We start from the raw sequence: 24,820 nt of genomic DNA on the forward strand, positions 1-24,820 counted from the left end.
CCAAACAAGGTTATATAAAGAATAGCCTTTGTATTATCCAAAACACATTAGAATCATAATCGCACATATACACTGTGCCAACTGGCACCAGGTCATAATTTACAGGGGATTATATATAGGACAGGGCCAATCGGGCCACTATCAGAACCTTTAGAAAGCACTGGTAGCACATATAAAACAACCAGTGACTACTGGTAAAATACTGTACATAGCATGATCACCTGCAACATAAACGCATTCTGCCTGCATCACATTAGGCATAAAACACATTACGCATGAATCAAAATGAGGAGGGCACCTTAGTGATACTCCCTAGGTGCATACATCACCTTCCTTTAGGGCCTTGCGTCCTCCTGGTACACACGGGTACCAAACCTGACCCCAGGCCAACTGGCCTTCCTCTGGGGCTCAGATTCCCTCTGTCAAAAATGTCAGGGCGTAAATGTAGGGCCTCTCAAGTAGCCCACTGGCTGCCAAAGCAGCGAAAACATGGCACGCAATGAGCTGGGGGCGTGAGGTGCGTCTCACCCCTTCCTCATCAAGAAGCCAGAGGAAATGCCCCTCGTTGCAGCTGCCAGCGCTCTCGCGGTGCAGCTGAGGAATCACCTTGGCACTGCTGAGCCCCCACTGGGACTCTGGAAACAATTTGCCCCACGTTGCAGCTGCCTGCGCCTCTGTGTTGCAACTCGGGAAAAATGGAAAGCACTGGCACGAACTGTGCCCGGGAGCCCCCTTTTTCTGGGGCTGGTCAGGTGCCACAATGCAGCAAAAAGAAGATCACAGGTGCACCTACCGTGCCTTGGAGGGCACCAACGTTGCTCTTCGTTCAGTCCCACTCACCAGGGCTCCTGGTCGCTGCTCTCTCGCTGCGAGGCAGGCACTGGCAACGTGCCTGGACCGCCCCAGTCTCAGTTCTCAGCAGGGGGACACTTCCAACGTGGGCGTCTCTCTGGGCAGGGCAAGACCCGCTGGGCTCCCCCTCCAGCCACACTGCAATTGGCTACCTCGGCTGCCTCCTCCTGTTGGCCCCGCCCAGAGTCAGGCAGCAGGCATCTGGCTTCCGGGTCGCTGCTCGCCTCGGCAGTTGCTCACTTCTCAGGGGGACACCTCAATGCGTTGTAGGCTCCCGCTAGAAAGGCATCACTGTGGGGTGGGCTACCGCCAAATTGGCATAAAAACCGAGGGGTAGGCTCCCCCCCCCAATCAAGCACACAAAATTGCTCCTCCTGTAAGCTCGAGGGGAGATCCCCTTTTGGGGATCTCCTCTGTGGCGCTATGAACAGCACTCACCATGCCAAGAGCCCATTCCTTGGGCCTCAGCATACAGGAGGTCTGCAGCGCTTCCCCAGCCCAGGTCTAAGCGCTCTCCGGGACATGTAGTTCACAGCATATCAGGGGCAGAGCTGGGCACAGGCAAGCCAGCACGTAGGGACCCCCAGGAAGCAGCAGCTGTGTCCCATAGCGGTTCCTCCTTTCGCCCAGCAGTCCTTCGCCCCAGAACAGGTACCAGGAAGTACCCTCAATATGAGGTCACAGCCCCAGTACTTATACTATATTTTCCTTTGTCTGTGCTGGCACGGGGCTTGGAGGAACCAGCCTCAAATGGTTCTGGGGGGTGTTGAAGTACTTTGTGTACAGTGCTCACACCCTTCTTTGTCAGATGGGGGCTCCATCTTCAGACACACCACAGGGAGACGGAGCCAGCATTCACCTAGGCAGGCACAGACCTATTCAGGGTCGGGGGACTACTCCTCCCACTTCTCCAAATGCAGATCTCCTATTCAGCCTAGCACTGACTCACCCGGCCCTCCCTGGAGCCACACACACCTCCCCAGTCACTGTCACTCCAGAGCCAGGCATGCAATACACATCAGGCAGGCAGACACATAGCACACAGAAATGCCAACTTCTAAAAGTTGCATTTCTACAATAGTGATAATAAATCTGCGCACGCCATTGCACAGCATTTATTATAACTATTCCAAACATACCAAACTTGACCAAGCTGCTCCTCTCATATCGGGAATTACCACTGAAACACTTATCAGGGAATCCCCAATGCATTCCAGTGAGAAACCAAAATGGCTGTTTGTCACTACCAGGACATGACACACATTCAAGGTACATGTCCTACCTTTTACTTACAATGCACCCTGTCCATAGGGCTAGCTAGGGCCTTCCTTAGGGGTGACTGACATGCAGTAAAAAGGGGGTCACCGACATGGCACACACTTTAGGTGCCACGCCACAGCGGCAGTAACACTGCGTGCACAGGCCCTGCAAAGGCAGAGGCCTGGGATAGGTTTGAAAGGCTACTTTGGTGGGTGGTGCAATCAGTGCTGCAAGCCCACCAGTAGCATTTAATTTACCGGTCCCGGGTATTTGAGATACCACTTTACAAAGGACTGACAGGTAAATTAAATATGCCAAACAGGTGTTGACCAACCTTACCATGTTTACCACAGAGAGCACACACACACTTTACACTGGACAGCAGTGCTAACGTACTTAGAGTCCTAAAACCACCAACACCATGTCAGAAAAAAGGCCAGGAGAAAGGCAAAAAAGTTCAGGGATGACCCTGCAAAAAGGGCCAAGTCCAACAATTAACATCTACATTTAAAGATCTAATTAACAGAGTTCCATTAATTTAGAGAAGTAACGATCTCAAAATCCTAGAAAAACTTCCAAGTTTGATTGAACTCCCATTGGAGAAAGATGTATGAATTGCGAATACGATTGAGAGTACCACCAAATAAGTAAACGTGGGTCAGGATGGTGCAAGTGAGGTAGTTGGGAGAAGAACACTAAATATATGAACCGACAAGGACAAAACAAATGTCAAGATGAAGAGCCTACAACTTCTAAAAGTTTAAAAGGATTTTGATGCAGTTGCATTTAGCAAACAGCTACATTCAGTGACTGGCAACAAAAAAAAAAAATTTTTGAATTCAGGAAAATTGGGCATTTTTCTCAATGATGCAGCCATGGCAAACTAAAGATGTGAGCAATGGTGCATTAAGAACAAATGGAAGTAGTTAAATGGATGAAGGGATGAAGTTGTGGTTATTTGTGAAGAGAAAAATACCAACAAGAGCCATGTTTTTGAAGGTTGTAGTCCTAAATACAATGTCACAATAGTTAATGAAGAGGTAGATATATGGGCTGAATCCTTTGCTTTATAAGCTCATATAGGCTTCACAGGTATGAAACTAGACGCTGTTGATGTGTCTCCAATGGGTTACTGTGGAGAAGAGTGGCTTTGCTGGGAAGTGTCATTACATGAATTAAGCAAAGGCAGACAAGCAAAACATGTGGTGCGAAAAGGAAAAACATAACTGGGTTGGTAAGAACAGGCATTTGGAATTGTATTCGAACCTAATCATCCTGGTCAAGTACTTTTGACCGAAAAAAAATATTTTAGTAAGTGGAGGTAAAGTTTCCAGATGTGCTGAAGAGGAAGTTCGGATGTTTGAGAGGGTTTATGCTTAGAGTGGGTGTCACATTTTGCGTCCATAAGGTGAGAAGTGTTTCACTATTACTTAGAGGTGCAATAAGAGAAGAGTTAAATGAACTGTGTAAAGAAGACTGCAAAGACCCAATTGAAGCATCTGAATGAATGGCCCTGTGGTTTTATCGAGGAACATAGATGACAAAATAATGATGTGTATACATTTAAGAGACCTCAAGAGCTGTATTTGGGTAAGCGAGCACCCTGGATGTACATTAACACAAGCTGCATTTTAATTCAACTTTTCAGTGGCACACTAGCTTCGGAGGTTTGTGCACACTGCAACACACAACAGTAGCTAAGAGACAACAATCTATTAACACAGTAGAAGTGTACTAAAAAGCACAAAGGAACAAAAGAATACTCAAAGTACATTTGTTAGTATGGAGATTCAAATAGCATATTCCCAACTAGAAAGCAACAAAGATGGAGAGTATAGAATACAGAAGGAGGGGAGTGTAGTGTGTGGTGGTAGAGGATGGAGACCAGAATCTTAAAGCATGCAGCTCACGTTTGCAAACCATGCATGAAAATGTATCTAGAGAAGATCATATTATCCATGATGTTCTAAACTACCGGCTTTTCTTTTTTTTTTCTTTATGCCAGCATACAATCCCCTTTTTCAATAGTCATGTCCATTGTGAAAAAAAATTTGAGCCAGTTACAACACACAAGATATTTGTTACCTTTTAAGGGACATTTGGCGCAACGGTATCAATTTTGGTGGAAACTCTGTATTAGAATATAGCATCTGGGTGTATGCCCATCTCTCAGGGCAAGAGACACCTTTGGATCTGTGAGACTTAGAATGTTCAGTTACCTGAATTGCCCAACCTGAAATTAAGAAAACACAAGCCTGATAAGAGATCACCTTTAGCCAAAGAAGACAAAAAGGGTTAATTTACAGGCTTCTTCAGAGGATTAGGTTGGTGCAGAAAAAGTCAAGCGGTTCAATGATGAAAATTCCAGGTGGACAACAGCCGATTTATTTATTTATTTATTTATAGTGTTTTGTATAGCGCAGACAAGACCCGTGGGTATCAGAGCGCTTAACATAGACGGTAGATTACAAATAGACATTATAATAGCAATTATAACAACAAACATATATGAGGTAGAAGGCGATAGGCTATAAGGGGCAATTAGATATATATATTCCTAAGCCTGTGCAGTTAGCATTACGAGGTGAATAAGTATTAGCTTGAGTCCTAGGCATATAGCCAGGCTCGGTGAGGTAGGTTTATATAGCATTACCAGTGCAATTACATGTGCAGTTCGGGAGGAAATCGAATATGGATCTAAATCTACCTGCATAAGATGAGGTCTGGGAGTAGGAGATCTCATAGGAGTTTGAGCCCCAGTCCCCGTAATGGTGTGGGGAGAGTGATACAGTGACAGAAGAGAGGCAAGGGCAATGCACTGAAAACCTGGTTAACCTTCATAGAGTTAACTAGGGTTATTTATTTATGGAGCGATTTACACACCATGCACAAGGTCCACGAGTTGCCAAGAGTTTACGAGCCAGAGTTGCAGAGGATACATAAGCATGACAAAGGCATCCGTGTAGGGAAAAAATAAATACAGGTATGAGAGAGGATAAGCAAAACAATACAAAGGTAAAAATCAATTGTGCTGAAAAAATTAAAAGACAGGGCATATTTATGCAGTACATATAGACTTAATGTTACTAATTGACGGCAATTTATAAGTAGCGTACTGTTCTGTAAAACTAAGTCCTGTGGAGAGAACAAAGTAAAGCTGTGGAGAGGGTAAATATAATGTCAGCTATAGAACACTTGATGATAAAAGACATCTAAAAATTAGAAGGGACAGGAAGAATGCGTTACTTGAGAAAAACATTTTAGCTCTTTTTTTGAAAGCTGTTACAGACTGGCTCTTACCTATGAAAGGAAGAACACTGTTCCCTTCTTTTGAATTAAATCCAGTGAATGACTACTTTATGGTGCATTTTAAGGACTTGACTGCTGACATAATTTAGCTGTCTTGTCAAATAAGTCCTTGTGAGCACTACCAATAATTGCATTGAGCCTTGGGTTAACCTATTGTTTATCATTGTATACATTTGTCACGAGGGCAGTAGGGAAGCAAAAGACCAATGGGGTGACTGATGGGAAGCCCCGGTACTTTCAACCCCTTTGTTTTCTCCTCGCCAGGAAGAAATGTGGCCAGCCTCAAACACGGAGCTTTCTACTTGCGAGGACGGTCCCTTTAACTGGACAGATGCCCCCCCCCCCCCCCCTGTGGTGATGTCATGAGTTGCCGCCCAATAAGGAGCCCCAGAATACAGAACGCGGTGTGCGTCGACACCGGAGGAAGTCTGAAGAGTGCGGAAGGAGTAGGACGTTGGAGCAGTGCAGCCGAAGAGAACCCGAGAAGACCGGAGCAGGTATCCAGCCCGGAGGGAGAAGACCTGCGACGAGACTGGGAGCTGAAGCCAGGAGGCCAACAGGAATACGCATCGCCGAGCCACGCAACCGGAGGAGCATGGCTGACCCAGGTACGGGCCAGATTCCCAGGCTGGGTCGGGAGGCGGGCTAAACCGGAGGGTTAAGATCTTTACCACCTACCGCCTCCCCTTGTAAATATTTGTAAATACACCCCTCCCTCACCATCACTCCTCTCACCCTTGCGTCCTCGTTGCCTGTTCACCGGTGCACCAGAGTGATTCCTCACACCCTTCCCCGTGTGTGCTGAGACAACCGGGACAAGGTATTGACCTGGATTTGTTTGTGTTTTTCTTTTGGGGTATACGGAGAACACTCCCTGCCTTGACCAGACGTGTAGGACAGGACGAAACCAGCCGAAAGAAGAGGAGGACTCCTCGTGGCATTCTTACTTTATTTTGCTTGTTTGTTTTCTTACCCTTTTTGATTTGTGAGTAGCCAGTTTTACCCCTCAGTACTTGTGAGTAAATCAAAAAGGGAAGGAAAACAAACAAGCAAAATAAAGCAAGAATGTTTTATTTTTAAATAGTTTCGTCTTTTGTGAGTAGCCAGTTTTACTTCTCAGTACTTGTGAGTAAAAGATGAGACTATTTAAAAATAAAACCGTCTCTACCCCGACGCAATGTACTTCGTATTCCTTCAGACCCCGCTACAACATTGGATGGCGTTCTTTTCAATCTAACCTGCTTCTATCTTATTTGATGACGTTCCATCTCTTATTTGTCCCTCGTCTAGAGCAGAGCTTCTTGATCATCCTTTCGATTGAATGACTTGTACCTTTCCACACCTCAGGAATTTTTTTTTCTCCATTTGTTTTCAACAGACAATGGGAGTGCATAAACTTTCTTGCTCTCACCTCCATTGCCCGCTTTTCTCTCACATCCCTGAACACATGTATCATCATGCATGCGCCCATATCCATCATGACACTATGAAGGACCAGTGTGTTTATTCATATGTGTTCATGCATCATTACATGTGTGCGTACATAGATTGACGCCATTGCATTTTTTTTTACTGCTGTAAGATGGTGAATGCCAGTCGTGGACTGGTAAAATAGGAAGAAAACAAAAATCATCGGTAAAAAGGTGCATTTTGAAAAAGAAGCGGTCCAGCAGCAAACTGCAGCTGACCAGCCCTTCAAAAAACTTTTTTTTTTTTTTTAAAGGCAAACAACGTGACTAGAAGGTTAGGAAACTTTGAGATTGAGAAGGAAAAAAAAAAAAAGAAGCAAAGCAATGGATGACCTGTGGTAGAGGAGGAAAGAACAGAGAATGTGAGAAGTGCAGATGTTTGAGGGAAATACAGCACATGAAACAGAGAGCAAGAAAACACATGTAGTCCCTTGGACTGCTAAACAAAGTTGTTCCCTGAATGCAAGCGGTGAAAGTACACAGGTCATCTAATCAAAATAAATAAAGAACAAACGCTTTAGAATCGGGGCACATAAAAAGTGAGGAAAGACGAGGAATGAGAAGCGGAAAATGAGTGACAAGAAATAAATCCAATGCAAAGCAAGGGGCAGGCTCAAAGGGCAACGCATGTATATCGCGTAACAGATTAGTGACAAAGGGCATTCAACAACAACAGCTATAATGGTCTGTAGGCAAGGCCTAAAAAATCATGTGCACACCTCTTGGCCTGCGTTTGCGCTTTGGTTAGTAAACCATAGGCTTAAATGCCCAGTAACATTTATTCTGGTTAAATATCAGTGTGCTGCTCTGTTCCCTAACTGGAAGGGCAGAAAGAAACATAGCCAAGAGTTTTCACTTAGAAAGAAAGTCTGCAACTCCTGCTGAGTGGCGAGGGTCTGCCGTGTGTGATAAGGGGAATGATCACAAGGTAAGTACAAACATGAAAGGCAGTCAGTCCAGTGACATCGTAAGGATTGGTGGGTCCAAAGGCAATGTTTATTTTGGGGGCCAACACTTTAAAATGTATCCCCCTTTTGGCTCATTCACATCTTTATGAAGCCAAACAATATTGAATTATATGTTAAACCTTCAGAAATGGGTACACATAAAAACAACAGAACGGCCAAGGTGCCTGGAGTCTACCAACCAAATAGTACCAAAAGAAAGCTTGAACAAGCGTTGATCAAGTCAATTCTTTTTGAGTCTGGGTCTAGATTTTTACAAATTCAGTGGCAAACAAGCTTGTTACTCCCATTGTAGGAAAAGCAGGGTATGGGTGACTTGCTGAACATTTAGTGGACTATTGCATAAAATTAAAATAAGACATATGCATATAGCACTTGTACCTTTAGTTGCCGGAAATTTGTAATTACAAATGTAACCCTATTCACTACTGGCTTTATTGCTGCAACAGTAAAAGTCAAAGTGCTGCTTTTCGGGTATTCACCATTCCATTGGATAAAATGTAATAACTATCTCCAAATTTCTCTTTCCCTGCCTTTCTCCTCTTTATATGTGTGCACATCTCTGGCTAGATAGTTACCTGGGGCCAAGCTGATTAAGGGTAATGTACTAACCCTATTTTGCGAGTCGCTCATCAATGAGCGACTCGCAAAATAGGGTTTGCGACTTGCAACTAGGAAGGGGCGTGCCAAGGGCGTCCCTTCCTAATAGCGAGTCCATAACCCATGTATGAATGCGGTCGGAAAACACTTGCAGTTTACCCCCCCTCATTAGAAGGGTGGTAATGCACTAGCAAATGGTAAGGGGTCACCAGGAGATCCCTTCCCCTTTTGGGAGTGCATGCGCAAATATTTTTTAAGAGCAGGCAGTGGTCACAGGGACAAACACTGTTGTACATAGCATTTTGCAACTCGCAATTTGCGAGTTGCAAAATGATATGGTCGTACATCTGGCCCTGGATTTCTATAACGGTAAAAAGTTTATCATATCGGAAATATCCAATGAATAAATTAATTTTAAAATAAATCTGCCTTAATTGTATGCCTTGGTACAGTATAAAATAAGATCTACTTTCAGTCTTCTACTAAGAAGAGCCTCTTTGTTTATTACGATGATTTAAATCCTAGTGAACATCTGTTTTTTTTTTCTTTTAATATAGGGAAACGAAGCACGACACAGAAGTACAGAAAAAAGTATAGTGACAGACACAGGCTTGGCTAGCAGCCGGGCATGGCGGCTGCCTTTTAGAGGAGCTCCGAACCCAGGCCAGCATAATCATGATCTGCATGACCTAGACGCTACAGAACCACCGTAAAAGTGTAAGGATTTAGAGCGGAGAGAGCAGAGAAGGTTCGATGCCACTGCAAAGCCGAAACACCAGACACAACCAAAGTTATGCCTCTGGAAGCCTCAGGACGCGGCGGAACATAGAGCGTGACGGAAAAATCGGGGGCTGAGGCAACTGCTCCTGCAGCTCTAGAGGCGGTGTGACTATTACCATTCCTGTTCAAATTAATTCACATAGACCAAATCGGGTTCTTGCCATCCCGAAGTACATCGTTAAATATAAGAAAGTTACACCACCTAATGACGGAGGCCCCGAGCCGGGATCCAAATGTGGGATGTCTATCCTTAAATTTAAGACAAGCCTTTGATTCTATTAACTGGGAATATAGGTTTCAGGCCCTGGCGAGATTTGGGATCCCAGAGGGGCACATTGCTTGGCTGCGTCTGTTATATAGGGCCCCTACGGCACAGACCCGCACGGGAAGCTATATCTCAAAGGAATACTCTATATTTAAAGGGACAAGACAGGGCTGCCCCCTTCCCCTCTTATTTTCATACTGGTACTGGAACCATTAGCCATATCACTGAGGAAAGAATTTGCGTAATGGGGCATATAGTTGGGAAACGTATTGCACTTGTTTTCGGCATAGGCAGATGACATTATTTTACACTTGCGGGACCTCAATATGCCACTAGCCCCAATATAGGATACGTTCCGCTGCTTCGAACTTTTGTCTGGCTTGGCTATTAATTTGAGGACATTGCATGCTTTCTTCTTCACAGAACATGCAGACATAGAAAGGATAGACTTTGGGGACGCCCAGCTGGAGGTTGCCCCGACTACTTTTAAATACCTGGGCATACAAATTTATAGGACGCATGAAGATATGCTAGAGGGTAATCTACACAAAACTATACGGGCTCTGCGTTCCAGTATAGTTTTCTGGACGGCATTGCCACTGTCTGTTATGGGGAGGGTAGCCCTCTCAAAAATGGTGGTGCTGCCGAGGCTCTTGTACTATTTCACTAAAATGTAAATGTAAATCCAATACTTGTATAGCGCACGAATCACCCCTGAAGGGGTATCTCGGTGCTGGGGGCCGTTGGGAAACTTAAGCGAGCTATTGCCCAGAGTCGCATGGTGCTGGCTAGACCCTTGCCACTGGAGCCGGGGATCGAACAGTGATCCCCAGCGTACAGTGTGAGTCACCCTGGCCACTGAGCCACACCTCTTCCCCACTAACTTGCCAGTAATTGTACTGCAGGCCATGTTCCAATTACTAAATACGATGCTTACTGAACTCATTTGGGGGAATGGTAGAAGACGGATAAGCTTGAAAAAGTTGCAAATAGGCAAACGAATGAGAGGGTTGGGTGTGCCAGACTTGCGAGCCTACTACTATGCAAGCCAATTACAATGGCTGTCATATTGGATGGCGGGACGCAACCTACAGGAAATAGGGTTTGCGGAGACGGACATTGATAATGGTGCTCTACATACGCTATTACTACCTGGTAGCAGACCCCCGAGAGATCTCCGCCCATTATTAACCACAGCGCTTCGCTGCTGGAACGCGGCGCTACAATACACGCACACACTACTGGCGTATACGGGCAACATTTCACTGTTGGGGATCCCATTACCGGGAGGCAAAATTACAAAACACATGCTAAAGCCCTGAATGGAAGCGGGGATTACTACGGTGTCGAATCTTTTTGGGGACTGAGTACTGCTAGACCACAATACCTTTGTCAGGGAAACTGGAGTCCCGGCGCACTTGTACATATTACATGCTACATAAAAATGAACTGGGCGCCGCAAAGGCAAAAACCCTCCGTCAATGGCCTAGTCAAGATGGTATATTATATGGGAAAAGGCAGACACCTTGTCAAATGGCTCTATACAGGTATTAGTTCGCATACGAGAATAGCTTTAGACACACTAAAGACTGCATGGGAAAGAGATGCAGGCAGCTCCATAACGGGTAAAGAATGGGAAAAGATACTAGAGCACCCGAGAAAGATATCGAGGAACACGAAATTCAAATACAGACAGACAATGGTGCTGCATCGAGCCTATCTCATCCCCCATAAATTAGATAGAATGTTTCCCCAAACTCAGCACCATTGCCCGAGATGCTTATTAGAGGGAGCGCACCTACTCCACATGATATTGACCTGCCCAAAGGTCCTGAGTTATTGGGACGCCGTAAGGCAAAGAACAAGGAATGCGGCAAACAGGGAACTGCAGAACACAATGGAAGTATGCATTTTAGGACTAAGCAAACAAGTATCCAAACACAAAGTGCAGTATCGCTTTATAAACCTAGCACTCATCTTAGCTATACGTAATGTAACTATGAGATGGAAATCACAGAAGCCTCCGGATATACAAACCTGGTACACGGAATTACTGAGATGGGGTACTGCCGAGAGTGCGGCATTGCACAGAGAAGAAATAAGGGGTCTACGAAAAACGCCAATCGCACTGGAGTGGGATGGAATACTGGAAACCATGAAATTGGCAGATGTAGATTGAGAACCCAAACAGAATACACTACTACAGGTACAGAAAGGTAACTGAACCTGGTTAACTACGCAGCAGACAGGGAGATATATGGCATACGCATATAGATTAGGAAAGTAGTTTGGAAAATGCAGAAGGCGATAGATATGGCCGTACATGTGCGACAGGGGTGGGCTGGGAGGGGGGAGTTAGGGAATGTTTGAGTTTTTAATTAACGTGATAACGAATCACCATCAACTTGGATGGCTATCCCAAAAGCATTGTATCTTGCTACAATTAATTATGTAGACTGATTCTGTGTAGTTACCTTACAATATGACTGTGTAGTAAATGTGTACAATTATTCTAAGGTAGCGATTACAGATGCTGCCAAAGTGTAATGTGATGTGTAACATACAAAGTTTAAGAGAGAAAAATCAATAAAGTATGTTAAAACATTTTTTTAAAGTTTAGCGACAGACACAAAGTATAAGGAAAAGGGCATGAGATGAAATAGATGGATATGTGAGCTAGGGCTGGAAGTAAAGTAAATTGAGACATGGATGTAGGCAGAAGGAGAGATAAATAAAAGTAGAAAGAGGAAGATGCAGGTACAGGGAGGCGGAGGAATATAATGTTCTCATGAGTGAGGATGAGAAAGAGGTAATGTAGAACAAGCATTTGCAATGCAATAGGTCTCACATTAGGAAAGCGTGAGCTATTGGTATTGTAAATGACATTTTTTTTAAATATGTGATGGCTTTGAAAATATATAAATTAAAAGCATTGTTATTCACAAAGCCAATAGCTCACACTTTCCTAATGCGAGTTCTATTGACTATGGCAATGCTTATTGGTAGAAAGCAAGGACAGTGCTGTTGTGGTGCTGAGTGATGATGTGGTTGGGCTGAGTGATGTGGTGGTGCCCCCGAGTGATGTGGTGGTGCCCCCGAGTGATGTGGTGGTGCCCCCGAGTGATGTGGTGGTGCCCCCGAGTGATTGTGGTGGTGCCGCCGAGTGATTGTGGTGGTGCCGCCGAGTGATGTGGTGGTGCCCCCGAGTGATGTGGTGGTGCCGCCGAGTGATGTGGTGGTGCCGCCGAGTGATGTGGTGGTGCCCCCGAGTGATGTGGTGGTGTCCCAGAGTTATGCCCCTGAGTGATGTGGTGGTGTCCCCGAGTGATGCCCCTGAGTGATGTGGTGGTGTCCCCGAGTGATTTGGTGGTGTCCCCAAGTGATGTGGTGCCGTCCCCGAGTGATGTGGTACCCCTGAGTGATGTGGTGGTGCCCCTGAGTTATGTTGTGGTGCCCCTGAGTGGTGCCCCTGAGTTATGTGGTGGTGCCCCTGAGTGATGTGGTGGTGCCCCTGAGTGATGTGGTGGTGCCCCTGAGTGATGTGGTGGTGTCCCCGAGTGATGTGGTGGTGCCCCCGAGTGATGTGGTGGTGCCCCCGAGTGATGTGGTGGAGCCCCCGAGTGATGTGGTGGAGCCCCCGAGTGATGTGGTGGAGCCCCCGAGTGATGTGGTGGAGCCCCCGAGTGATGTGGTGGAGCCCCCGAGTGATGTGGTGGAGCCCCCGAGTGATGTGGTGGAGCCCCCAGAATGATGTGGTGCTGTCCCAGAGTGATGTGGTGCTGTCCCAGAGTGATGTGGTGCTGTCCCAGAGTGATGTGGTGGTGCCCGTGAGTGGTGCCCGTGAGTGGTGCCCCCGAGTGATGTGGTGGTGTCCCCGAGTGATGTAGAGGTGTCCCCGAGGGGTGTGCTGGTGCCCCCGAGGGGTGATGCGGTGGTGCCCCCGAGGGGTGATGCGGTGGTGCCCCCGAGGGGTGATGCGGTGGTGCCCCCGAGGGGTGATGCGGTGGTGCCCCCGAGGGGTGATGCGGTGGTGCCCCAGAGTGATGCGGTGGTGCCCCAGAGTGATGCGGTGGAGCCCCAGAGTGATGCGGTGGAGCCCCCAGAGTGATGAGGTGGAGCCCCCAGAGTGATGCGGTGGAGCCCCCAGAGTGATGCGGTGGAGCCCCCAGAGTGATGAGGTGGAGCCCCCAGAGTGATGCGGTGGAGCCCCAGAGAGAGGCGGTGGTGCCCCAGAGAGAGGCGGTGGTGCCCCAGAGAGAGGCGGTGGTGCCCCAGAGAGAGGCGGTGGTGCCCCAGAGAGAGGCGGTGGTCCCCCTGAGAGAGGCGGTGATCCCCCTGAGAGAGGCGGTGGTTCCCCTGAGAGAGGCGGTGGTCCCCCTGAGTGATGTGGTGGTGCCCCTGAGTGATGTGGTGGTGCCCCTGAGTGATGTGTTGCAGCAGCACAGAGACTGAAGCTAAGAACACGCAGGGTTGAGTGCTATAAAGGGTGTTCAGTTTATCAAAGAACAGAATGATGGAGCCGGGAAAAAGCAAGGGGAAACAGGAAAACACAGGGAAGAGTGTCTAATGATGGAGGCAGCAAGGGCTGGGGCTTGGACAGCAATCAAGTACGGGGTGGAGAAGGCACTGAATGGGAGAATAAGGAAAACACCCAGGGCCAAGGAAGGAAGATGCAAGCACACGGGACAGCAGGCGGAGACAAGCTCTCGCATTGCTGTAGCCGGGGGAGCGGGAGCACATTCCTTTGAAGTCTGATGCGGGGCGGGGAGAGCGGTAGCCTTTGAAGTATGATTGGGGGGGGGGCGGCAGCCTTTGAAGTCTGATGCGAGGCACAGACAAATGGTGGTGTGTGACGTGGCTGGTGGCTGGTGTTGTGCACGCGCATAGATCACATGAACTGTGTCTAATACGCCGTTTTGGTAGACTGTTCTTTTCCCCTTACTATAATCTCGCTGGAGCAATGCGCAGGCACTTTGGCTCAGGCGAGACCTAAAAAAGGGTAAATATGAGAGAGCTAAATGCAAGCAAGATGTACAAGGAGAGACTTCAGCTAAAACAAAGAAGTCAACTTAGAGAGCAAATTCGAAGAGGTAAAGGAAAACAGGTCAGGTAAAGAAAAGGTAGAAAATCCTTTATCAAGTGTGTGAAATGGGCTGGGGCTGCTAGTCTGTAATCCTGTACCATTTAGGGAAATGCACTGGCCGTACTAAAGTGTGCGGCAGTCTCAAGGAATCCTCTACCTTCGCCAAAGCCATTTCTTTTCATCACTTTTTGCTGTCTTCCCTACAACTGCGAAACTCAAGAAGATCAATACATTTATCAAAATAGCTCCTAACAGTGCCCTAGCAAGGCTTTGATGCCTAAAAATTCAGCAGCCACGTCCCAGGTGCCATGGCTGATAGGACGTCCATGCAGGATGGGCAGAAGGAGCAGGGGAACAGTACCACCAATAAAAACTTTGGTCCATATTACAATTTGCCAATGAAAATTAATGGTCGGGAGACTAAAGTTCTGCCAAGTACGAATCTAATCTCATCACAGGGAATCTCAGCTGCCATAGGAGTCCAAGAAAACTGGGAGGGAGGCACCACAAAAAAGAAATAAAAACCTGCCAATAATTCATTCACCACCACCAGCCTGCCACATGTGGTGAGGACAGGAGTTGGTGGATCTGAAGAACGAATGTCTAACATGGGGTGGGAAAGTTCAGGGGCTATCAAATATCAAAAGCCCACAACATTCTTCTTACCTGTTGTGTGTGAGAGAAAAAGGGAGAGAATCAGGAAACTCTCAGGAGATATTTTAAAGGGAATGGCTGGAATGCTTTAGTATTCATCTCAGCTGGTTTTGCTCTCAGTGTGTGTGCACGCTTGTGAATGTATAGTATGGTGCCAAACAACAACAAATAACATATGGCATTAAGAAGCGGCAAATATGACATAACAAGGAAATGTTCAAATGTCATCCTATATGACTTTCATTTTGTGTAATGAGTTAACCGGATTGGTTTACATAAACGTATTTCTCATGCGTTTTGATATGTGCTGCAACTAGTACAGAAGTCATTATGTATCATCATATCTTGCCCTTAGCCCCGCCCCTGGCCCCGCCCATTTGCCACACCTCTAACCTATTTAAATGAGTCCCATTTAAAGCACTGCTTAGCCCATACCTTTAAACCTTGGTGAGTCAGTCAGAAGACTTTAATTGGATCTCACGCCCTTACAAAGTAGGCTTTTGGTAAACAAACACAAGCCAAGTTTTGTTGAAACCTTCCAGTCTCACACCGATGCGCTTTTGCATCTTCAGATGCCTGTGTAATTGTTACTGTTTATTGCACGTGGAAGACCTCTTTTTAATATGCCACAAGTATTACTGTTACTCGCACACACACTTGTCTTTCAACAATCAAGCATATTTTGCAAGCACAGAAGTATATCTGAGGGAAGCGAAGATGAAATGAGCCTTTCTCTGGAAAGCGGGGGGGTTTACAACTACAAATGAGAAGTACAGCAGTCTGTAGGACCTAAAAACGATGCAAACTTCGAGGAAATATTGTTTTCATTCCCCCGAGATAACACTCAGTAAAATGTCCGGATCACTCAGTGCCGCTTTATTACTCACCTCCGGCGTTAGAGCTGCCGGTGCGGTGACTGTGTTCCAGGAACCCTCTGTTCCTTCTGAAATCGACTCGCTGGCTGTGAACGCGGCTTGTGATTGAAACTGACCTGCCGCTGGCTTCCTGGTCACATGCCTCAGGGTCACGTGCTCGTGTTTCCGCCTTCGAATCCGCTTCCTGCTCGGAGACCTCGGAGGTTTCTTTCTCGATCTGTTTCTTTTTTGTAAACTACGTTATCGCTTTTCCACTATTCCAAATATTTATATGGCGGATTAAGAAATGCTATTAAATGACTGGCTGTAATTGTGGAACAGCACCGGCACCACCCTTTGTTTAGGTAGTAGTGTGCAGGTCTCCAAATGTTCTGGTTGCAGCACGCGACATCCGCAACCCCCTGGGTTTGGATCGAAAACTGGGGCCGCCACGTTCAGATCATAAATACTGCTTACCCTGCTGTAAACGGCATCGCGGAAGAGTGGGAATCGCATGTTAGTCCCTATGTCCCAGGACACAAAACCCCTGTGGCAGGGGCGTAGGAGACACTAAAATTCGGGGGGGGGGGGGGGGGGGGGGGGGGGGGAGGGTGGGGGACAACCTTGTGGACTTTCCAGTGACCCTATACAAATCACTGCTCGTTAAACAAATACAATCGCATACTTTCGAAGTGAAATATTGAGAAAAGCAGGCATGTTGTCACAGTTTTCATGTATGCTTTATTGTTATTTACATTCATATAGTAATCAGACCAAAATGTTAAAGCACCATGTATGTGAATCTTGCTGCACCAAGCAAACATAGGTCGCTTACTTAGTTTGGGGGCGTCGTGTTTGCAAGTGCATTATGATTTGAAAAGTACCTGCTGCTGCATTCCTGGTCTCCAGCATTTTTCAGGCAACAATAAAAATGTGAAGATAACTTTGGTGATTAATGTTCTTTATTGTGAGAGATCGGAGGTTTGTCTAGTGGAAGTTTTGACTCTTGGTAAGGTAGACACAGTGGGTTAATATGCCTGCTGCAAAGAATGTGTAGCACGCAGATCACAAAATGCATGTCATGTAAATTGGTCAGTGACTTACTGCTTTTGTCTGAGAGATTATTTTGATATTTGCAGTTTATAAGTTAAAATCCTAATATTGAACAGTGAGCTATTAACCGTCATCAAAGAGCTGCATGAAAGCCTCAAGGTATAGATTTGAACATTATGATTTTTCCCCAGTCTTTCCTTATCCTAAAGTTGGAAATGAGTTCATTAGGATAGAAATCAATTCTGATTATTAAAGAGAACCCCCCCCCCCAACCATGGTGTTATGTTTTAAATTCTGAGTTTGTGCTTCTTTAGTGTTGCAAAGCCATCCTGTGCCCTCCCCAACGTTTTGCTGACTGGTACTGGTGGTACCTGACTCTGACTGACCCTGTCCTCTGCCTGAACAGGCACAGGACCACTGCTATTCTGAAAGAGACACTTAAAGATACTGTGAAACACCTACATACACTAGGGTGCACTATGGATTAGGGTACCTCTATGATTGGCATGACCTCTCCTATAAGGCCCTAGTTCATAATAGGGCAGGGAGATTAGAACTACCTTTAAGTCCCTAGAATGTAATAGGGCATGGCAGTTTAGAGGCCATCAGCACTTTCTGCGTTTTCATGTGTACACTGCTGAAGCCTGAGGTCAGTTTAAAAGTAGCCCTGTGTTGTAGGACTGCTTTTAAAATGCAAATTGTGCCCAAACTCGACTTTTGGGTTTGGGGAACTTATAAATTGACCAACTACAATGCTGGGGCAAAATTAAGTTAAGTGGAAAAATGTTTTCAACTTAACTATGGCTGTATCATATTTGCCACATAATACATCATCTGCTGCATAATCTAACATATCTAATATGTTCTGTGAAGTGCAGGGCCCTTTGCAAAGGTTGACTGGTCACCTTTCCCTCTTCTGCATTTGTATGTTACACAGGTACTAATGAGGCAAAAGCTTTGCAGAGGCTGTTAGTATGTATAAATATGTTAAAATAATAAAGTATCATAAAATGCACTGCATCACACTGCAGCCTTTTTATTGTTGCATCATTTAGTCAACACTGCAACATCATTTTGGCCTCCATTGCTGCATAATTCCAGTGGCCCGAAAGTAGGCTGCACATGTTAAAAGTGTTTGTGCATGAAGCAGAGACCATGAAGTTTGCAAACTTAGAAGCTGATTACGAAGGCAGGCGGACTTCAGTCCGTCCGCCATCGAATCGGGGAATGGGACCGTTGGCCTTCAAGGTGGCGGCCCCACGATAGGCATTACAATGCAACCGCCACTATGGCGTTCGCCGTGCCTATCTTTTACATTGCAGCAGGTGCTGCTGGCTGCATCATCTGCCGCAATGTAAAAACTGACATGTTACATATATCACTGCACTACGTGGCAGGCACAATGTGGTGCCTGCCACATGGTGCAGTGATATGTAGGGGGGCTTCTTAGATGCCCCCCAGGTCCCATGTCTGGGGGCCTAGCGGAAAGGGGCCCGCTATGGGCCTCCAATGTCCCTTTCCACCAAAATTTCATGGTGGGTGAACTGCCATGGATAGGCTGGTGGGTAAGTGGTATCATAATCCTTACTGTGGTGCCTGGTAGGTACCACCAGCATTGTAGGAACCACAAGCCCCTCAGCCGCACTGGCGGGCTCAAGGAGCCAGTCGGGTGCGTGGCGGTTGGTCTTTCCAACCACCAGGGAACCATCCGCCGTTGTAACATGGTTGGCGTAGATGCAGTCACCGATGGCGCTGGGACCGCGACTGACGGGGTGATGTGGCGGTTCCACCTCCATTATAATCACCCCCTAAGTTTGGTGTGCATGCAAATGGATGCGGTGGACTGGCCTCAAGGATCTTGTGACCTCAGTGACAGGCACTGTCAATCTAGGGCAGGGGTACTCAAAGTAAGGCCCGCGGGCCAGTAGCGGCCCGGCAAACCTGCCTTGGCGGCCCGCGGACCTTGAGACATGATCGCACCTGTGATCTTTTTCTAAACTTCAGCAAACACCGCCGGTTGCAGCAGTGGGAATCGGAGAGCCTGCTCTCTGGGGCCCGGCGATTCCAGCCACAGTGAGAGTGGAGCTGCAGGGGCGCTAAGAGGTGAACAAAGCCTCATTAACAAACAAAAGGTCTTTTAAAGACCTGTGAAGTACTGGGGTGCGGCTGTGTGATTGCCCTGGAGGCTGACACACACAGGGGAGGGTGTGTGGGGGGGGGAGAGGACAGCAGGGACTGAGAGCCCGGTGAGGTGGGAGGGCAGAGCAGGGAGTGAGAGCCCGGTGAGGTGGGAGGGCAGCAGGGAGTGAGAGTCCGGGTGAGGTGGGCGGGCAGAGCAGGGAGTGAGAGCCCGGTAAGGTGGGAGGGCAGCAGGGAGTGAGGGTCCGGGTGAGGTGGGAGGGCAGCAGGGTGTGAGAGCCTGGTGAGGTGGCGGAGTGCAAAGCAGGGACTGAGAGCCCGGTAAGGTGGGAGGGCAGCAGGGAGTGAGAGTCCGGGTGAGGTGGGAGGGCAGCAGGGAGTAAGAGTCCAGGTGAGGTGGTGGAAGGCAGAGCAGGGAGAGAGAGCCCGGTGAGGTGGGAGGGCAGAGCAGGGAGTGAGAGCCCAGTGAGGTGGGAGGGCAGAGCAGGGAGAGAGAGCCCGGTGAGGTTGGAGGGCAAAGCAGGGAGTGAGAGCCCAGTGAGGTGGGAGGGCAGAGCAGGGAGTGAGAGCCCAGTGAGGTGGGAGGGCAAAGCAGGGAGTGAGAGTCCGGTGAGGTGGGAGGGCAGAGCAGGGAGTGAGAGCCTGGTGAGGTGGGAGGGCAGAGCAGGGAGTGAGAGCCCAGGGAGGTGGGAGGGCAGAGCAGGGAGTGAGAGCCCAGTGAGGTGGGAGGGCAGAGCAGGGAGTGAGAGCCCAACGAGGTAGGAGGGCAAAGCAGGGAGTGAGAGCCCAGTGAGGTGGGAGGGCAGAGCAGGGAGTGAGACCCCGGTGAGGTGGGAGGGCAGAGAAGGGAGTGAGAGCCCAGTGAGGTGGGAGGGCAGAGCAGGGAGTGAGAGCCCAGTGAGGTGGGAGGGCAGAGAAGGGAGTGAGAGCCCAGTGAGGTGGGAGGGCAGAGAAGGGAGTGAGAGCCCAGTGAGGTGGGAGGGCAGAGCAGGGAGTGAGACCCCGGTGAGGTGGGAGGGCAGAGAAGGGAGTGAGAGCCCAGTGAGGTGGGAGGGCAAAGCAGGGAGTGAGAGCCCAGTGAGGTGGGAGGGCAGAGAAGGGAGTGAGAGCCCAGTGAGGTGGGAGGGCAGAGCAGGGAGTGAGAGCCCAGTGAGGTGGGAGAGCAGCAGGGAGTGAAAGTCCAGGTGAGATGGCGGAGGGCAGAGCAGGGAGTGAGAGTCTGGGTGAGGTGGGAGGGCAGCAAGGAGTGAGAGCCGGGTGAGGTGACGGAGTGCAGCAGGGAGTGAGAGCCGGGTGAGGTGACGGAGGACAGAGTAGCGAGTGAGAGTCCGGGTGAGGTGGGAGGGCAGCTGGAAGTGAGAGCCCGGTGAAGTGGGAGGGCAGCAGGGAGTGACAGCTGGGTGAGGTGGGAGGGCAGCAGGGAGTGAGAGTCTGGGTGAGGGGGGAGGGAAGCAGGGAATGAGAGCCCGGTTGATGTGGGAAGGCAACAGGGAGTGAGAGCCGGGTGAGGGCAGCAGGGAGGGAGAGCCCGGGTGAGGGAGGTGGGAGGGCAGCAGGGAGTGAGAGCCGGATGAGGTGAGACAGATAAAGACATATAGAGACAGAGACAGATAGAGGCAGAGACAGATAGAGACAGGGGCAGACAGAGCTAGATAGGGTCAGAGACAGGGACAGAGACAGATAGAGGCAGAGACAGATAGAGGCAGAGACAGATAGAGGCAGAGACAGATAGAGGCGGAGACAGATAGAGGCAGAGACAGATAGAGGTAGAGACAGACCGCGATAGAGACAGACCGCGATAGAGACAGACAGAGAGAGAGACCAATAGAGACAAAGATAGAGGCAGGGACAGATTTAGACAGGGACAGACAGAGACAGATAGAGGCAGAGACAGACAGAGATAGAGACAAAGAGAGATAGAGGTAGAGGTAGAGACAGAGACAGACAGAGACAGGGACAGACACAGACCGAGACAGGCAGAGGCAGACCGAGCCAGGCAGAGACAGAGAGACGGAGAGGGAGACAGACAGAGGGAGGGAGACAGAGACAGGGACAAGGACAGACAGAGACTGATAGAGGCAGGGACAGGAACAGACAGATAGCTGGAGAGTGACAGGGAGATGGAGAGGGAGACGGAGGGAGACAGAGGGATCGAAAAGGAGGGAAAGGGAGACAGAGGGTGACAGATGTAGGCGGAGGGAAAGAGAGGGAGACAGAAAGGGAGGGGGAGGGAGACAGAGGGAGAGAGAGAGGCAGACAGAGAGAGAGGGAGATGGAGGGAGACAGAGGGAGGGAGACAGGGGGAGGGAGACAGAGGGCGGGAGATAGAGGCAGGGACATAGAGGGAGGGACATAGAGGGAGGGAGACAGAGGGAGGGAGACAGAGGAAGGGAGGAAGCTAGAGGGAGGGAGCTAGAGGGAGGGAGGGAGATAGAGGGAGGGCGATAGAGGGAGGGAGGGCTATAGAGGGAGGGAGGAAGATAGAGGGAGGGAGGCAGATAGATGGAGGGAGGAAGATAGAGGGAGGGAGGAAGATAGAGGGAAGGAGGATGATAGAGGGAGGGAGGATGATAGAGGGAGGGAGGAAGATAGAGGGAGTGAGATAGAAGGAGGGAGATAGAGGGAGGGAGACAGAGAGTGAGAGACAGAGAGTGGGAGACAGAGAGTGGGAGACAGAGAGAGAAAGACAGAGGGTGACAGAGGGTGACAGACAGAGGGTAACAGACAGAGGGAGGGAGACAGACAGAGGGAGGGAGACAGACAGAGGGAGAGAGACAGACAGACAGAGGGAGGGAAACAGACAGACAGTGGGAGGGAGACAGACAGACAGAGGGAGGAAGACTGACAGAAGGAGGGAGGGAGACAGACAGAGGGAGGGAGGGAGACAGACAGAGGGAGGGAGATAGACAGACAGAGGGAGGGAGACAGACAGACAGACAGAGGGAGGGAGAGAGGAGACAGAGAGGAGACAGAGGGAGGGAGGAGACAGAGGGAGGGAGGAGACGGGGGAGGGAGGGAGACAGAGGGAGGGAGACAGAGGGAGAGAGACAGAGGGAGGGAGACACAGGCAGGGAGACACAGGGTAACAGAGGGTGACAGACAGAGGGTGAAAGACAGAGGGTGACAGACAGACAGAGGGTGACAGGCAGACAGACAGAGGGTGACAGGCAGACAGAGGGAGGGAGACAGACAGACAGAGGGAGGGAGACAGACAGACAGAGGGAGAGAGACAGACAGAGGGAGGGATGCATACAAACAGAGGGAGGGATGGAGACAGACAGAGGGAGGGAGACGGAGAGAGGGAAGGAAAGAGAAGAAGGGAGACGGAGAGAGGGAAGGAAAGAGAGGAAGGGAGACAGAGAGAGAAAGAGAAAGGGGTGAGTCAGAGAGACAGAGGGAGACAGAATGAGACAGAGAGAGAGGGAAGGAGGGAGCGAGAGAGAGATAGAGGGAGGGGGACAGAGAGGGAGGGGGACAGAGAGAGGGAAGGAGACAAAGAGAGGGAGGGAGAGAGGGGGAGAGGGAGAGGGAGAGGGAGAGAGAGAGAGAGAGAGAGAGAAAGAAAGAGAGATGTGTGTGTATGCCGGTCTGTTGGCTCAGTGGATGAAGGCGTCCGCTGCAGGGGCCTGAGTTCAACTTCATGGTCACAGTTTTTTTCCCTCTAGCCCCTCCCCCACTGACCCTGCTTCCACCGGTGCGGCCCTCGGCCACAAACCACACTGTAAATTCGACCCCCGAGAGAAAGTTTGTGAGTACCCATGATCTAGGTGTGCTTCTTTGTATGCCTGCTCGCAAGACTGGAGGTGAACTGCAGTATGGATTGTGGTGGACAGGCCTTCAAGGTTAACTCACACTTGCCACTGTTAGGGTCCACCTGCGGGTGCTAAGACATCAAGGCTTCTAAGGTCTATTGGTCCTTCTAAGGTGTAGCTCGGTCAGGGGTGCGGTCTGGTGGACTGGTCATGAAGGCTGAAAATGGTGCGCCAGTTCCAAATTCAGCAGCTCTGGCCAGAGTGCAACATCCTCTTCCACACTGAACACCATAGTGCCCCACTGGGAGAAACTTGCACTGCCTTCAGCTACAACTCAATTGTGCTGCAACTAAATTCAAATTATGCACTAGACAACAGTAAAATGCTGCCTGAAAAAAATGAAGAACACCCCGAAAAAAGCAAACACTCATAAGGAATGCAAGAATAAGCAAATCACGTGAAATGTATTCAGGAACAACATGGTTACCTTAACAGCTTTAAACTCATTATTCAGAAATTTAAGTGATTTTTCCTGAAAATTTCAGGACATGGCTACAGGACCAGGAAGGGACCCGTTTCAATGTCCATTGCTTATATCCTTTCAAAATGTAAGCAGTTTGGTTTAAAAATAAATCACATCCCCGAACACAGAGCCGCAATACACATTTTATAAGCTAAAATAATTAAAACAGTTGAAAACGATTGTATTAAACATTTCCACTTCACCCATCAACCAGGTATTGCAGTCCCTTTATGGATGGTGGTACACAGACAAAATATCGATTTTTAAATATCGATATACAAAAATATCGAAGTTTAAATATCGATGGGACAAAATATCGAAGGTACGTAATATCAGCAGTCTTAATATCGATATTAGTATGATATCAGTAATATCGAAGTTGTAAATATCGATGTCAATAATATCGAAATTAATAACTTCGATGTTACTAATATCAATTTTTAAATAAATTTAGTGTATATTATATTGTATTTATTATGTTTTATTATTTATTTTTAATGTAATTTAATTAAATATTGTCTTTTACTACTGTAGCGGGTTGTGGGTTTATAGGGGAATAGGGTGGGAAGTAATTTAATTATGTTAAATTAATGATTAATTAGTAGGAATTATTAATTAATTAATTGAGAAATAATTTTTAATTATTTTTAATTAATTGATTAATTGATAAATATGTTCTGTAGCGGGTTATGGGTTTATAGGGGAATAGGGTGGGAAGTAATTTAATAATAATTAATTAATTGATATATGTTTGTACATATTTTAATTAATAATTAATTGGTAATTAATTTCTATTAATTAGTTAATTAATTAATATAATTTTGTACATATTTATAATTATTAATTAGTTGGTAATTAATTAATATTAATTATTTAATTACATTAATTATAGTAATTTATTTTATATATAATTTATTGTTATTCTTAATTAATTAATTGGGAAAAATAATATTAATTATTACATTAAATAATTACAGCAAATGTGCTAATATATTTACTTGATTGTTATTGTTAATTAATAATTAATTGGTAATTAAATAATATTAATTAATTTTGGGTAAAGGAGTATTTTTAGGGTTCAGGGTCAGTTTTCAGTGTTTGGGTAAAGGGGTATTTTTAGGGATCTGGGTCAGTTTTCAGTTTTTGGGTAAAGGGGTATTTTTAAGGTTCAGGGTCAGTTTTCAGTTCATGGGTAAAGGGGTATTTTTAGGGTTCAGGGTCAGTTTTCAGTTTTTGGGTAAAGGGGTATTTTTAGGGTTCAG

At 47.5% G+C, this 24,820-nt stretch overlaps 1 protein-coding gene across 1 annotated transcript in view; it reads right to left on the reverse strand.

Moving 5' to 3' along the window:
- Window positions 1-16,245, reverse strand: part of LOC147685287 (alpha-N-acetylgalactosaminidase-like) — a 163,481-nt gene extending 147,236 nt beyond the window's left edge. Inside the window, exon 1 of the mRNA XM_086941200.1 lies at window positions 16,125-16,245. The gene's annotated coding sequence lies outside the window, so the exon portion shown is untranslated. The remainder of the gene's footprint in view (window positions 1-16,124) is intronic.
- Between the last annotated feature and the right edge of the window lie 8,575 nt (window positions 16,246-24,820).

Source organism: Lissotriton vulgaris, chromosome 10 (genome assembly GCF_964263255.1).
Source record: "Lissotriton vulgaris chromosome 10, aLisVul1.2, whole genome shotgun sequence".
Lineage (NCBI taxonomy): Eukaryota > Metazoa > Chordata > Amphibia > Caudata > Salamandridae > Lissotriton > Lissotriton vulgaris.